Consider the following 17,201-nt stretch of genomic DNA (forward strand, 5'->3'; position numbering starts at 1 on the left):
CAAGGGCATTTGGGGAGTCAACCTGAAAATCTAGTTCGGGCTATGATGGAAGAGGGTGTTGGACATGCCTCATTGTACCCCTCCAGCATTGCCATCAACAGAGACCTTAAGTATGATAAGAAATCTTTACAATCTATTCTCGCAGAAGCTTGTTACTTGGAGGCTTTATCTGCATGATAAATCCTTGGTCTCCACAATTCCTTATCTTACCCAGACATTCTTTTCTGCTAATAATAACTCTTTCAACTAATTACCAATCAGAAAAATTTTAAATCTACCTATGTCCTGGAAGGTCCACCCCCCCACCTCCCCTTTCGAGTTGTCTTGCCCTTCCAGGTGGAGCCATTGTAAGCCTTACCTGTATTGACTGATACATTATGTCTCCCTAAAATATATAAAAGCAAGTTGCACCCCAAACACCTTGGGTACATTTCGTCAGGACCTCCTGAGGCTCTGTCATGGGTGTGCCCTAAACCTTGGCAAAAAACAAAACAAAACAAAACCAAAAAAACCCTTTCTAAATTGATTGAGACCTGTCTCAGGTATTTGGGGTTCACAGGGTATGTAAAGTCTTCTGGAAGGACTCCTTCATGCAGCTAAATTGTCGGTTTTTAGGGCTAAAAACTACTGAGTCAGGTCCCAAAATTGAAAAGCACAGCATAGGACAGCATTATTAGCAGATGAAAAATAAACTAGATACCTCTTATGGCATCATGAGGAAGTAAATGCATAAATTTGTTTTATTTTTATAAGTTTACAGGATAGGTATATGTGTTTTCAAGTATCACACTCAGAAATTATCACCATTTTCTACAAACTTCAGGTTATGCCTCAGTCCTCTGGTTTAGAATTATAGGAAATCAATTGCTCTACATTCATTCAAGAAGTTGTCTAAAAGTAGCAGTCTTTTATAACTACATGAAACTAAGAGTTATAAAGATAATTGATCTAATTCAATGAAAATCAATTATTCTTATGTTAATACTTTTACTATGATGCATGCTTTTGTATAACTTAATTTTCAAATATTTTTATTATTTATTAGTCCATATTTTTTAGAATTTGTTTGTTTATCAAACAATATCATTTAGTTTACTTCTGCTAATGGTTCTATGACAGGAATCTCTTAGTCTCTGATATAAATCAGTGCACAATAAATGTCATTGATTCACAGCTGGGATAATAGTTTTAATATCACAATTCTAAAAATGTATATTTGTAATGCCTATATTTTCATAGCATGGGTGCTTTCAGTCTTAAACACAGAAAGCTAGGATTATGGGACATTGTCTTTAGAACTCTCATGCCTTAGATTATTTTGGTCTTGTTTTTATATAAATAATTAAAGAAGTAATTAAGGAGTGATAATTCAGATCTGTTTCAGATTGCTTCATTAAAACATAGTTTCTGAATCAAATTTGAGAGCTATATAAATTAGGAAATAATTTTAAACTCCTATTATGAAAATGATTATTTCTTTTTTATTTATGCAAATTTTATTTATTTAATGTTGCAGGAAATCAGGGACCCCAAACAGAGGGACCGGCTGAAGCCATGGCAGAAGAACGTAAATTGTGAAGATGTCATGGACATTTATTAGTTCCCCAAATTAATACTTTTATCATTTCTTATCCCTGTCTTTACTGCAGTCTCTGAACATAAACTGTGGAGATTTCGTGGACATTTACCACTTCCCCAATCAATACTCTTATAATTTCCTATGCCTGTCTTTACTTTAATCTCTTACTCCTGTCATCTTCGTAAGCTGAGGATGTATGTCACCTTAGGACACTGTGATGATTGCATTAACTGCACAGGTTGTTTGTAAAGCATGTGTGTTTGAATGATATGAAATCTGGGCATCCTAAAAAGGAACAAGATAACAGAGATTTCCAGGGAACAAGTGAAATAGCCATAAGTTCTGACTACCTGCGAGGCTGGGCGGAACAGAGTCATATTTCTCTTCTTGCAGAAAGTTAATAGGAGAAATATCACTGAATTCTTTTCCCAGCAAGGAATAACCCTGGGAAAGGAATGCATTCCCAGGGGGAGGTCTATAAATGGCCACTCTGGGAGTGTCTGCCTTATGCAGTTGAAGATAAGGGATGAAATATGCCCTGGTCTCCTGCAGTGCCCTCAGACTTGCTAGGATTAGGAAATTCCAGCTGGGTGAATTCTAGTCACACTGGTTGTCTACTCTTGAACACTGTTTCCTGTTAAGATGTTTATCAATGACAATGCGTGTCCAGTGGGATAATGGAACCTCATCAGTAATTCTAATTTCTCCCTGGCCTTGTGATCTTGCTCTGCCTCTCTGCCCTTGTGATCTTTTATTGCCCTTTCAGGCATGTGATCTTTGTGACTTACTCCATGTTCATACCCCTCTCCCCTTTTAAAATCCCTAATAAAAATTTTCTGGTTTTGCGGCTCGAGGGGCATCACGGAACCTGCCGACATGTGATGTCACCCCTGGAGGCCCAGCTGTAAAATTTCTCTCTTTATACTCTTTCTCTTTATTTCTCAAACCAGCAGACACTTAGGGAAAATAGAAAAGAACCTACGTTGAAATATTGGGGGCTGGTTCCCCCGATAATTTAACATGTTATTCTAATGTCTGTATAACTTTTAACTAAAATTACCATATAGAGATATTAATATTTTCTTTCAAAGAGTTTATCAAGTTGATCCTAAATATGTTTTGATGTTGCCCTACTCAAGCATATCTCAATCTCTTGTGATGGCATAAGAGTTAATATTTTTTTAACTAGAATGAAGTATCAGAGTTTTTGGAATATGTATTTATTTTTAAGAGATCAAAGTAGACTCAAAAATTTCCTGATAATGATGAAACTCTCACTGGTATTTTGAAGTCCTCATGATGTTGTTTTCTGCTTGCTTTAATTTTCCCTTATAAAAAGAGATGTTTCTGTATGCTATAAGTATAATGATGGAATATGCCTGAAGCTTCAGCAGCACTAATTAGATTCGTACAAAGACTGTGGGCATCAAAAGAACCTCAAAATATTGGGCTGAACTACATAACATCACCAACTACACAAATGGCAGTTTTATGTGATTCAGTCTAATGCATTTGTCTCCCTTATTATAATGCACACACACACAGAGTCTTGCATGAAAACACAAGCACCATATTTCTTTTCCCAGTCTCAGGCTGGCATTACTATTTTAATTCTATTTTCCACTCCTTCTCACTGCTGGATTATAGAAAACGGGTCACTGTCATGAATAAAAAGGGAAAGTAAACAAAATTATCCTTTAAAAGCCTCAAACACAAATGTACATCACCGAAGAATTTTTAAATTCACAGTACAGAATAACCAATAAGATGCAAATGATGGTGTTAAGTATCAAAATTTTGAGTTGAATGCCTGATAAGTACCTATAAAACATTACAGAAGGTGTATAGAGTCTCACTATTCATCTCCCCAGTAATTAGCTGGGGAATAATGACACTAATCTCACATCTTGAAGTCTTTGCTCCTCATTAGTGAAATAAGCTACTTTTAACCTTGTTTATTCCAATTTATTTCAGAGTTGAAATTTTGAAGTTTCATATTAAATATTTGTAATAAAGAGTTTTTTAACTACATTATTTTATTGCTTTCCAATAGCATCTGAAGTACTGTGAAGGCCTATAGACAATATATCATGTACTGTAAGATTGTAATATTATTTCTTTCTTTCTTTCTGGTCTTAACTAAGGTTCATAAGGTTCCTAAATGTATTTTTAACAAATCTAGTGTTCGAAAAGGAGTTTGATTGAATGTGCTTTAATTCATAGGAACAGGGTTAAAACAAGAGGAGAAGGCAGAGTGCTAGGTTATGGTTTCTAAGAGCAGGCGTCTCTAGTCTTAATAGAATTGTGCATCTAAACTTCCTCCACGAGGCATCTAAACCTGAAATTATGTCGGCAAAACTGGGAGTGGCCGTGCATGGTTAACAAAGAGTTCAGTGCTAACACTGCTTTGGATTGAAGTGCCACAATGCTTTTTATTGTACTAAATACACTTAGAAATAGAAAAATGAAAAGATGTTACATCACCTCTTTGAAAATGTTTTCCACTGTGTACTCCACTACTAGCACTATCACCATCCAAAAGAAGTGCTTGTTACCATCTACCTATTATTTAAGTAAAAACATAACATCAGTGAAATAATTTTGAATGCTTCTGCTTGCTTCAGGGAAACTTATTTCAGAAAATGAAATTTCTTCAGTAAGCTTTGTAAAGAAGCTTATACTATTCACATCTGAATATTTAAAATATTTCTCAATTTAATAACTGTTAGCAAAAATATTTACTTGTAAATTTTCTTATGTACAAAAGTGTTAATGTTTACTCAAATATGTAATATTTACTATAGATAGTATATTTATGTTAGGACAATTGATGGAATAGTGCATTTTAATTCTAGTGCTGTAATGTACATTTATAATGGTAGAGTTTATCCATGGTGTCGTAAGATATAAAAATGACTCTATCACAAGTCATTTTGTTAATTAGGAATAAAGTCCCAGAGTTTTGATTTATTCATTTTCAAAATTCAAAGCGGACTCAAAATGTTACTGACAATAACGTTACTTTTACTTATATGTCTTTCAATAATCTTTTTGTAGACAGGAGAAAAAGGAGCAGAGTTACAGCTAACTTTTCTAGGCATTGCAATAACAAAGAATATATGCTATCTGCAGGCCATAAAGTCTCTGTTATTTATAATTTTAACAGTTCTAGCAATTATACGCTAACTAATTTAGTGCTCTAAAATAGATTTTCTTATATAATCTCAATTTCCTTAAATCCATTCCAGTATGTTGCAAATATGAATGTTTTCCACTGATTTGCAGCACAGATTACTAAATGCAGAGTCTTCTTTAGATCACATAAGAGATTCACAGATATTCATCAAACATACAGATACATGTTCATTTTGCAATATCTTAAACTTATATGTTGTTTTCACATGAATCATCTCAATTTCTGGATACTCAGTAATCTGGTAAAACAAACAGAATGGAATTTCTATAAAAAATTTGAAAAATCTAAAAATCTCTCCTAGGACCCACTTTCAGTATTTTAAGTCATTACATCTGATTAATATGTATCAATATGTATTTTCTTTACAAAAGAATGTCCCTAAAGGAATATACTATAATCTGTTGTTAACACAGTTCAAAATGTGTGATATGGTTTGGCTTTGTGTTCCCACACAAATCTCATCTCAAATTTTAATCCCCATATGTCAAGGGAAAGACTGGTGGGAGATGATTGGATCATGGGGGTGGTTTCGTCCATAATGGTCTCATGACAGAGAGTGGGTTCTCATGAGATCTGATGGTTTCATAAGGGGCTCTCCCAACTTTGTTCTTCCCTTCTCTCTCCTGTCACCATGTGAGAAGGTCCAAGCATGCTTCCCCTTCACCTTCGTCATGATTGTAAGTTTCCTGAGGCCTCTCCAGCCATGCAGAACTGTGGGCCAATTAAACCTCTTTCCTTTATAAATTACCCAATCTTAGGTATTTCTTCATAGCAGTGTCAAAATGGACTAATACAATGTGGTTCCCAAAAATAAATTGCAAGTCCAGGCATGGTGGCTTGCTCCTGTAATCCCAGCACTTTGGGAGGCCAATGCGGGTGGACCATCTGAGGTCAGGAGTTCAAGACCAGCCTGGCCAACATGGTGAAACCCTGCCTCTAGTAAAAATGCAAAAATTAGCTGGGCGTGGTGGCATGCACCTGTAATCCCAGCTACTTGAGAGGCTGAGGCAGAAGAGTCACTTGAACCTGGGATGCGGAGGTTGCAGTGAGCCGAGATTGTGCGATTGCACTCCAGCCTGGGTGACAAGAATGAAACTCCATCTCAAAAATCAAAGAAACCAACAAAAATGAATTGTGATAAAAGGGATAAATTACCAATCCCTAAATATATTTGTTTTAGCAAGAGCTCATATGTGTTTATGTGTGTATATACATATATGCACATATGTATATTCTAAATTTATAAATTTGGTCTTTACAAATATATATGTAAATAACTATGATTATAAAAATATACAAAGGCAAAATTTATACTTTAAGTATTCAGAAAGATATACAAGATTAACAAAGTACTGAACTGCACTGTCTTAATATCCAAAGAGTAGAAATGTGATGTATGGTAGATCGCTCTGGTAATGTGATCAGTCTTAAAATACTTAAGGCAGCTGAATCTAAAAATTATTTGTAAAGCTATAGGAAACAATATATTTTCTCCTGTTTTCATCCTTACATATTTAATGATGAGTCCAAAGGAATCTTGAGCAGGGACAAAAGCATTAAATATATTATGTGAATCAGCATCTGCAACCTGCTGGTAATGAAAAGCTAAAACTTTCACCATGATGACATAAACTCATGAACACAGCAGGCAGAGTTGTATTAAGCAATTCATTCAAATTTCTTAATGCACCTTAAGACAGCCATGATCTATCTAAATAATAGACTAGATAATATTTGTAGGTTATTTTCATTTTATATCTTAGAAGACTTTATGGTTTTTGAAGTGAACTAAGCCAAAAGAAGTCATAGTTATGCTTGGAATATCTGGAATCAAACTATTCTAAATGAAGGGGGTTTCACAAAGACTAAGGTCAAAGTTGGCTTTATAAGTTATTTAAAAACGTCATAAACTCTGTATCATGATAGAACTCCATCTTATAGAATTCCCTATTAAAATATTTTTCCCCAAGCATCTAGTCAAATGCTTGAAACCACACCATGAAATGTGTATTCTCATTGATTAGAACAATGCTAAAGAAGAATATTGTTGCTTATAAATTTGTAGCTTGTAAGTTAGATATTAATGCCTAAGCAAGAGTATAGTTATTAGATCAACTAGGCCATAATTAAATGACCACAGAAGCTTAGGAAGCCAGGCAATGATCTGGCATCACTTTCAGAGGGAATATGCTTCCAGAAGGTGTGATTACCCAGGGACCTGTGACCACATATGAGTGTCACAGAAGGAAAGTAAAAAATAAAATTATCTGGGAACTACAATGTACCAAGTATAGTATAAGGCTGCCTTACCACACTAAGTTTCCAAAAATAAATGATCTTTTTCCAGAATATTCCCATTGGATGTAAATCTAATGATAGGGAAACAGACAAACTTTATTTATATTTAATTGCTTTGTTCTTTTCCAGTAAGGGTTCTATGAAATCTATCCAAAACATCTCTGCTTATTATCATTAATAGTCTTGCAATGCTAAAATTATTAATGAGTCTCCATTGTCTTTGAAAATGGTTTCCAATTTCTGGACTGGGGACACCTGAGGGGCAGCAAAATCATAAAAAGTAGTTGACATGCTCCACTTGTCCTCATGCACAACCGTCTAACAAATAATTTGCACAAGATGTTTTTAAACATGATCTTATGGATTTCAGTGCATGCCCTAATAGTTAGTACAATAAAAATTTCCTTCAAAGTGGTGTTGAATTTAGAGTAACTTTTGGTTACATGTTTTCTCAAAAACAATGACGACAGAGTAAAATGTAAGTACTGTCACGCAGAGGATCTAGTAGCTTTAGGTTAAAATATTTTCAGTATTCAAAAAGTATAAAATCACTGCTCTTCAGCTTGAATACAGGCTAGGGTATAGTAACAGGAAAGCATTATGTCTAGCAAGGCACGCGAAAGGTCAGATTTAGATATTTACAAACATTGATTGCTACAAAATTCAGTTGGAGATTGACTCTCACTGTTACAGAGGAAACATTATTAAGATCATGGAGCTAAGATTTGCTGCTGGACTTGGAAATTGGCAAAATAAACCCTTAAAAATAAACCTGTATTAAACTTTGAATTTTAACTGTTGAAGTTAACAGTTACCAAGATAACTATAGAGTAAAGGTAGCAGGAAAGAAAGACATCAAAAAAACTTAAAACAGAATCAATGTGCACAGCAATTTCAATAAATTGGCTAATAAAGTTTATAGTTTTACTAATCACTAGAAATGTTATATGTGGGATATCAGTGGGATATGGGTTATTTCATTAACAAATAAAATATAAGAAATACTTCATTGATCACAGTAACCAAACCAACAAGAAAGACCTGGGATTTTTAAAACCACGTGCTAGTTATAACTACAACATGACTTTCATTAACAAGGTTTAAAGTTTGTTTTATTTAATGGCTAAACTTTTAAGATGTTTAGAGTAAGCTACGGCAATTGATCTATGAATGCCTATATGTACCTATATGATGCTTTTTAGTATTCTTTTCCTTTCAAAGGATGTTAGATGTCTTACATTGCCATCAGTCACCACCTCCTGTTTTTTTTTTTTTCCACCAAAAATCACTCCTTTTTTCCTATCCATCCCTTTTCATTTTCACTACCACCACTGTAATTCTTTGCTTCTATATTGTATCCGTCTGGTAGAGTTTATTTGCTTATCTATTTCTGCCCTACTCCTTTCATAGTCATCTTGCACATAAATGTTTTATTTATTCTGTTTGATTAAAAGCTTTTTAAAGACAGAAGCCAGCACAAAGCACATAAAAGATACTTGGAAGTTTTGACTGCATACGTAGGATGACAGACGGATGGATGGACAGATGGAGAGAATTTGAGATCCTCATTGAAGATATATTTCAACCACCAGAAAAGACTGTATTGTAACTATCAGCAGGGTCGCCAAAAGTGTGACATTCAATCAAGATTTTTCAGTGATTGGTTTTGCAGGAAGCAGGCAGAGATCAATTTCTGCTTAAGAAAATGGGAAGAAGCATATTTGGACAAAGGAAGAAGAAGAATAGCTATGCAAGTTCCATGAGTCATTGGCCAAATCAAGTAGGAGCCCGGTATTGTCTTTCAGACTCTCTGAAATCAGATAAAATGTCTGGGTCTCTAAGCCCCATCAGTCAGGGGACATGGGTTGCCAGGTGGGGTTTAACTAGGAGACACTCTGCAGATGAGACAAACTCTCTAGGAGGTGACAAAAGAAGGTAGTCAGCTGACAGAACTCCACGTAGCTGGGCAGCAAGTTCTATTTTGAAGGAGTATTTGAGAGGTGCAGTTTCATGTCTTCCACATTAATCAACCCGTTTTCTTTACTGTGGTAAAACAGACACAATAAATATACCCTCTAAACAATTTTTAAGTTGACAAGTACAGTATTTTTAACTATGGGCCCAATGTTGTACAGCAGATATCTAGAACTTTTTCATCTTGCATGGCTGAAAGTCTATTACTCATTGACAAAACTGCCCTGACAACCGTAATTCAATTTTCTGTTTCTGTAAGTTTGTTTAATTTAGTTATCTTATATATCCAGTATATGTGCTTGTGATTGACTTATTTCACTTAGCATAATGTCCTCAAGGTTGATCCATGTTGTTGTGCCAGGATTTCTTTCTCTCTCTCTCTCTCTATTTTTTTGAGATGGAGTCTCGCTCTGTCGCCCAGGCTGGAGTACAGTGGTGTGATCTCGGCTCACTGCAACCTCCACCTCCCAGTTTCAAGCAATTCTCCCTGCCTCAGCCTTCCAAGTAGCTGGGATTACAGGCACCTGTCACTAGGCCAAGCTATTTTTTGTATTTTTTAGTAGAGACGGGGTTTCGCCATGTTGGCCAGGCTGGTCTTGAACTCCTGACCTCAGGTAATCTACCTGCCTCGGCTTCCCAAAGTGCTAGGATTTCCTTCTCTTTTAATGCTGAATAATATTTGATTGTATATGTACCACATTTTGTTTATCTATTTCTCCATCCATGATCATTTGGGTTGCTTCCACATCTTGGCTATTGTGAGTATTGCTGCAGTGAACATGGATGTGCAAATATCTCTTTAAGATTCAATTTTTAATTATTTTGGATAAATATCCAGAAGTAAGATTCCTGGATCATAATAGTAGTAGTGCTTCTATTTTCAAACTTTTGAGGAAACATAAGTGACTGCACCATTTTACAATCCCAACAACAATGTGTAACGATTTCAATTACTCCACATCCTCACCAAAACTTGTTATTTTCTGTTTTTTTGATAGTGGTCATCCTAACAGGTATGACATGGTATCTCACTGAGACAATGATTTGCATTTTCTTGACCACTAATGATGTTGCACGCTTTTTCATGTGATTTTTGCCTATTTGTATAACTTCTTTGGAAAAATGTCTGTTCAAGTCCTTTGCCCATTATTTTAATCTAAAATGAGGTTTATTGCATTTTATGTAGTTTGAAGTCCATGCAGCAAAAGGAACTAGCACAATGTTTAATGCATTTTAAAATAAAGGGGGGTGGGCAGTAAATGCCCAAAGTTCTAGTCTTCCTGGGTCCCTGGGACAGAAGGGTGTAGGAATGAGCTCACCCACTCTCCGTGGGGAATGAATTTGTCTCTTAAATGCAAGGAATGTTTCCATGGCCTCAGGATACAGAAACACAGAGCTCAGGGGTGAAAGCAAGGGAAGGGGAAAGGGTCACTGGTGAAAACAAAGCTACATACATTCACCTAACTCAATCTGAGGGTAGCAAAGGTGGTAAAACTTGGGGGCAGCAGTTGTTCCAAGAGTCAGGAAATATAGGACACTCCTGGGGAGATTTGCACCTAAAAAGAAGTGGCAGTGAGAACCAAAAAAAGGAAAACCAAAGGGGGAAATATTTCTTAAACCACGCTCTTCAGGAAAATGCCATAAATATGTCATTTAATATTTTCATTTCATAGCATTGGACACACAGCTTGACATATTGAAATATTGACTCCTTAGAGGAAAATAAACGGAAAAAAGAAAACAAAAAGAATTACATTTTTCTGTTGCAGAATCTCGGGCCCCAGGCATGAGGCCCAAGTGCCCCAGTGTCCTGGCCTGCGGGAGGTGCTGAGAGGTCAGCCGGGTCCTCTGGGGAGGGAGGCTGTGCCCATAATCCATAACCATAAGGCTGTATGGCAAAAATTGTCTTGGGTGTCCTTGGCCTTGTCAGCTCAGACTCTCAGTCATAGGTCCCTTAGGGGTCCTGCCTGTAGGAGAGCTGGTTGACTGACTGGTTGAACATGCGCTGGGTGAGGTCCTAGTCCACAGGAATGGTGACGTGTTGGAGCTGGTAGAGCTTGTGTCCATCTGTGACCTGGTTGAACCACCACTGTCCTTACTGGACCTTTGTCTCTGTAATCTGTTGGGCATTGGTGGCAAGCATCTAGATCTGTTTCTGCACAACTTCAGTACCTGATACAGGCTGGACTAAGATAATATATTCTAGCTGGCCTGACTTCAGCTGCACTGGGATTTTCTGGCTCTCTCCTGTTTTAGTTAATCTGTTGCATAACCTGCATAGTCTGTCCAGTGTCACTCTGGGACTGTTAGGCTTGACCCTGTGGTTGGGCCTGGACAATCTGCACCTGCTGACCTTCTCCAACCTGCATTGTCAGGGGCATGATCTGGCCCTGCTGAGGCTGCATGATGATCTACCCAAGCTGGACGGTGGTCATAGAGCTGGTGGTCTCCTGGCCTTGCTGCTGTCCCTAGACTTGGACCGTGGAGGGTTGCTAAGCCAGTGTGAAGTAGTACTAGATGGGCTTGGCAGGAGTTATAGACTGGTACACCTCCTCCTAACGCTTTGGAGGGTTCAGTTCATTTGTGAAAACAATATCAATGAGAAAGTCAAACTGATCTAATTTTGTAATTCCCATAGTGACATCATTTCCCTATAGAGTCCAGTGCTTTTTAGTCTCTGTGTGAATCTAGGCTCAAAGAGTCAACTCTGTGATAAAAATCTGGGCTGCCTTGGCAAAGAGCACAGGAGCTTCTCTACTGATCATCTTTACATTATTGTTTCATAATCTTCTTAATACCAGCCGTGGAAGTTCCTGCACTAGTAAATCTTTCACTGTTAAATTCTGGATTTCTTCCAGGACGTGAAGTCAACAAGGACTGTAGACTTTACTGGGCATTACTGCTGCTAGTGCCACAAAATCCACATTCTGTGAACATTTTGAAAAATGCCTCCACACAGGAGTCCAGGGAAGAGCAGGAACTCTCCCTGCACTCCTGCTAAGCAGGGCAATGCAGAGGGCCCAGGCAAGGTAGATAGGGAAGAAGCAGGCATTATGGAGAACAGAGGGTGTGAAGCAGGGACTCAAACAAGATGGCGGCCATGGCATTTGCACATGGCCCTTTTTTTTCCTTCCCCCTTCCTTGGCACCTGGACTCCCAGTACGGTGCAATGTGCAGAACCTTTGACCCTTTTCTTTCTTTCTTTTTTTTTTTTTTGAGACAGGGTCTGACTCTGTCGCCCAGGCTGTGGAGTGCAGTGGTGCGATCTCGGCTCAGTGAAAGATCCACCTCTCAGGTTCACGCCATTCTCCTGCCTCAGCCTCCCGAGTAGCTGGGACTACAGGCACCTGCCACCACGCCCGGCTAATCTTTTTGTATTTTTAGTAGAGATGGGGTTTCACCATGTTTGCCAGGATGGTTTTGATCTCCCGACCTTGTGATCCACCCGCCTTGGCCTCCCAAAGTGCTGGGATTACAGGCGTGAGCCACCGCACCTGGCCCCTTTGACCCTTTTCTAGTCATGCTTTTTAATGTTATTGAGTTGTAGGAGTTCTTCATATATTCTTTATATTAACTTCTTATCTGGTAAGTGGTTTGTAAATATATTCTCCCATTTTGTAGGCTGCCTGTTTAGTATGTTAATTATTTCCTGTGCTGGGCAGAAGTTTTTAAGTTTGATGTAGTCCCATTTGTATATTTTTGATTTTGTTGCATGTGTTTTGGGTGTCATATCCAACAAATCATTGCCCATTCCAATTTCCAAGTAGACAGTAAGAGAATCAAACTTCCATATCTGCAATGCTCCTCCTGCCAATCTCACCAGCATCAAGTGTGCAAAAAATTTCCCCTGAGTCACAGTTTCTGCACCAGAAAAAGTCAAATTGAGGCATACAACTAGGTTCTCCATTATCTCGGGTTCCCGGATAACAGACTTGCTCATGACTCAATCCACAGGAAGCATTAGGAGTGCCTAAAGAGATAAATATCCCCGAGGACAGCGAGAGATAAAGGGAGAAGGCAGAACTACCATCCTCAGCACTGGAAACTCTGCTCTGTAATTCAGCAATAGGAGATGCCAAGTCAGAGTGACTGTTCAGTAGCACCACACTGTAAGAAATTTATTACACAGGTGCTTGGGGAATAAACTCTTAGCCAGCTGTGCTAGGCCATTCTTGCATTGCCATAAAGTAATACCTGAGACTGGATAATTTAGGGAAAAAAGAGGTTTAACTGGCTCATGGTTCTGCAGACTTTATAGGAAGCATGGTGCTGGCATCTGCTCAGTTTCTGGAGAGGCCACAGGAAGCTGACAATGACAGCAGAAGGTAAAGAGGGAGCAGGCACGTCACATGGTGAAAGCAGGAGCAAGAGAGAGAGTAGTGGGGAAGGTGCCACAATCTTTTAAATGACAAGCTTGCACAAGTACTCGCCATCACGAAAACAGTACCAAGCCATGAGGGATCTGTCCCCATGATCCAAACACCTCCCACCAGGTTCCACCTCCAGCACTGGGGATTAAAATTCACCATGAGCTTGGAGCGGGGACAAATATTCAAACCATATCACCAGACTTCTCATACTAATGGGTTAACCCCTTTGGAACCTCTCCTGTTCAGAATAGGCAACACTGTGATTATGTGCTAGAATTGAGGCAAAACTGGGCTTAAAGCACTATCTAGTGGCAACAAGGAGCCAGAAACCTGGTGGTAAAAAAGAAAAAGAAAACCAACAGGAAAGTGGTGAAGAATCTCTAAGCAAACATATGCAGTAAATAACAAAACAAACCAGACAGGGAAGACTTGAATAAATAACTAATCCTTCAATGCAAAGACATAGTTGTACATCCACAAGAAACAATGACATCAAGGAACCACTGTCTCCCCAACTGAACAAAGCAAGAAACCACTGACTGACCCTAACAAGACTGTGATATGTGAACTCTCTGACCAAGAATGCAAAACAGCAGTTTTAAGAAAACTCAGTGATCTCAAAGATAATACAAAAGAGCAATCCACAAATTTATCAGAGAAATTTAACAAAGAGGTAGAAATAGCAATAATAAAATTCAACAGAAATCTTGGAACACCACAAATATATATACCTACTAGGTACTTACAAAAATTTAAAATAAAAAGTGTTTAAAAAAGAAATCTTGGAACAGAGAAATAAATTTGCCGAACTAAAAAATTTATTACAGGCTCTCAACAGCAGCATAAATCAAGCAGGGGAAAAAATTAACTCAAAGGGTATTTATAAATACACAGAAAACAAACATCAAAAAAAAGTATTCCATGACAATTGATTGGAAGAATTAATACTATTAAAATAACAATACAACCCAAAGACATTTAGAAATTCAATGCAAACCCTATCAAAATACCAATGACATTCTTGACAGAAATAGAGAAAAACAGTCCTATAACTCATATTGGAACCACAAAAGATCCTTAATAGCCAAAGCAATTATGAGCAAAAAGAACAAAGCTGGAGGCATCACACTACCTGACTTCAAATATAATTCAAATATAGTAGTGATGTAAGTATAGTACTTGCATAAAAATAGACACATAGACCAATGGAACAGAATAAAGAATGCACATAAGAAATCATGTATTTACAACCAACTCTTTCTTGACAAAGGTGCCAAGAACCTATAATGGGGAAAGGACAACCTCTTCAATAAATGATGCTGAGAAAATGGGATATCCATATGCAAAAGAATAAAAAAGGCCCCTTTTCCTCTACATATACACAAAGCAAACCAAAATTGATTAAATGCTTAAATCTACGATCTGAAATGATGAAACTATTAAAAGAGAACATTGGGGATGCTTCAGGATATTGGTCTGGGATCTTTTTAACATAAGATCTCAAAAGCACGTGCAACCAAAGCAAAAATACACAAATGAGACTATAACAAGCTATAAAGCTTCTGTGAAGCAAAGAAAATAATGAAAATTGAAAGTACAACCCACAGAATGGAAGACAACATTTGCAAACTATCCAACTGACAAGGGATTATTTATCAGAATATATAAGGAGCTCAAACAACTCAATAACAAAAAGAAATCTTAATAAACCAACTTAAAAATGAACAAAACATATAAGCAATTCTCAAAATAAGAAATGCAAATGGTCAACAGGTATATACAAAATACCTAACATCACTAATCATCAGAGAAATGCAAATCGAAACCACAATGAGATATCATCCCACTCCCGTTAAAATGGCTTTTATCCAAAATACAGGGAAGAAAAGATGCTAACAAGGATGTGGAGGAAGGGGAACACTCATAGACTGTTGTTGGGAATGTAGATTAGTATAATCATTATGGAAAACTGTATAGAGGTTCCTCATAAAACTGAAATTAGAATTACAATATCTTCCAGAAATTCTACTACTGAATGTATATCCAAAAGAAAGAAAACCAACATATTGAAGATATACCTGCACTCTCATATTTATTGCAGCAGCATTCACAATAGCCAAAACATAGAATCCACCCAAGTGTCCACAATAGTTGAATAAAAAAGAAAACGTGGTATACATACACAATGAAATACTATTCATCCATAAAAAATAATGAAATCATGTCATTTGCAACAACCTGGATGGAATTGGAGACAATTATGTTAAGTGTAATGAGCCAAACACAGAAAGACAAATATCACATGTTCTCACTCATACGTGGGAGCTAAAGAAGTGGGTCTCATGAAGATGGAAAATAGGTTAGTGGTTGCCAAAGGCCAAGAAGGGTGCTGAGGAGGGGGGAGATAAAGAGGAGTTGATATATGGGTACAGATATAGAATTTGATAGAAGAAATAAACCTAGTGTTTTATAGATCAGTACGATGACTATAGTTTCCATTGTTTATTTCAAAGTAGCTTGAGTATAACAATTCAAATGTTTCTAGCATAAATAAAAGACAAGTATTTAAGGTGATGAATCTTCTAATTACACTGATTTAATCTTCCAAATTATACGAATACATTAAGTTCTCACAGGAATCCTCCAAAAAGTTTCCAACTAATAAATTTGAGTGTTGAGGTTTTATCCTGAAACTTTACTGAATTTGCTTATTAGTTCTAAGAAGTTTCCTTATATATTCGTGTGTGAAATCTTTAGGGTTTTGTACGTATAAGATCATGTCATTTTCAAACAAAAATAATTGTACTTCCTTCTTTCAAATTTGGCTGACTTTTGTTTGTTTTCTAGCCTAATTTCTGCTGCTAGGACTTCCAGTACTATGTTGAGTAGAAATGATGAGAGTGAAAATCATTGCCTAATCTTGCAGTAAAAACTTTTGTTTTTTTCATTGTTGAGTGTGATGTTAGTTGTGGGCTTTTCATATATGATCATTATTATGTTGAGGTAGTTTCCTTCTATTCTCAATTTGTTGAGTATTTTTATTAAGAAAGGGTGTTTAATGTTGCCAAATTCTTTTTCTACACTAATTGAGATGATCATGTAATTCTTGTCCTTCATTCTATTAACATGAAGATTATAGTTGTTGATTTTCATATGTTAAAACATGCTTGCATTCCAGGGATAAATTCCACTTGGTAATCGTGTAGAATCTTTTAAGTATGTTGTGGAGGTTAGTTTGCTAGTATTTCATTGAGGATTTTTGCTTTTGTGTTAATCAGAAATGTTGTCCTGTAGTTTATTTTTCCTGTATATCTGGCTTGGTACTAGGGTAACTCTGGCCTCATAAAATGTGTTAAGAAGTGTTTCTTTTTCAATTTTTTGAAGAGTTTTAGAAGAATTGTCATTAAATATTTTTTAACTATTTGGTGGAATTCTCCACTATGGCCAACTGTCCCTGGGCTTTTCCTTTTTGGGAGATTTTTGATTACTGATTCAACCTTCTTAATAGTTATAGATCTATTCATATTTTCTATGCTTTATAATTCATTCATGGTAATTTGTATGTTCCCAGAAATTTGTTCATTTCTTATAATCATCCAATTTATTTGCATAATTGTTAATAATATTTTATAATTGTTTTTATTTCTGTGGCATTAATTCTATCGTCTCTTCTTTCATTTCTGATTTTAGTTATTTGAGTCTTCTCTCTTTTTTCTTAGTTACTCTAGCTAAAGTTTTGCCCAATTCTTTATCTTTATGAAAAAGTAACTCTTGGTTTTATTGT

General features: G+C 36.7%; 1 pseudogene; it reads right to left on the reverse strand.

The window, feature by feature from the left end:
• Window positions 1–9,798: 9,798 nt before the first annotated feature.
• LOC110742182 lies at window positions 9,799–12,221 on the reverse strand (annotated as a pseudogene).
• Window positions 12,222–17,201: the final 4,980 nt, after the last annotated feature.

This window comes from Papio anubis, chromosome X (genome assembly GCF_008728515.1).
Source record: "Papio anubis isolate 15944 chromosome X, Panubis1.0, whole genome shotgun sequence".
Classification (NCBI taxonomy): domain Eukaryota; kingdom Metazoa; phylum Chordata; class Mammalia; order Primates; family Cercopithecidae; genus Papio; species Papio anubis.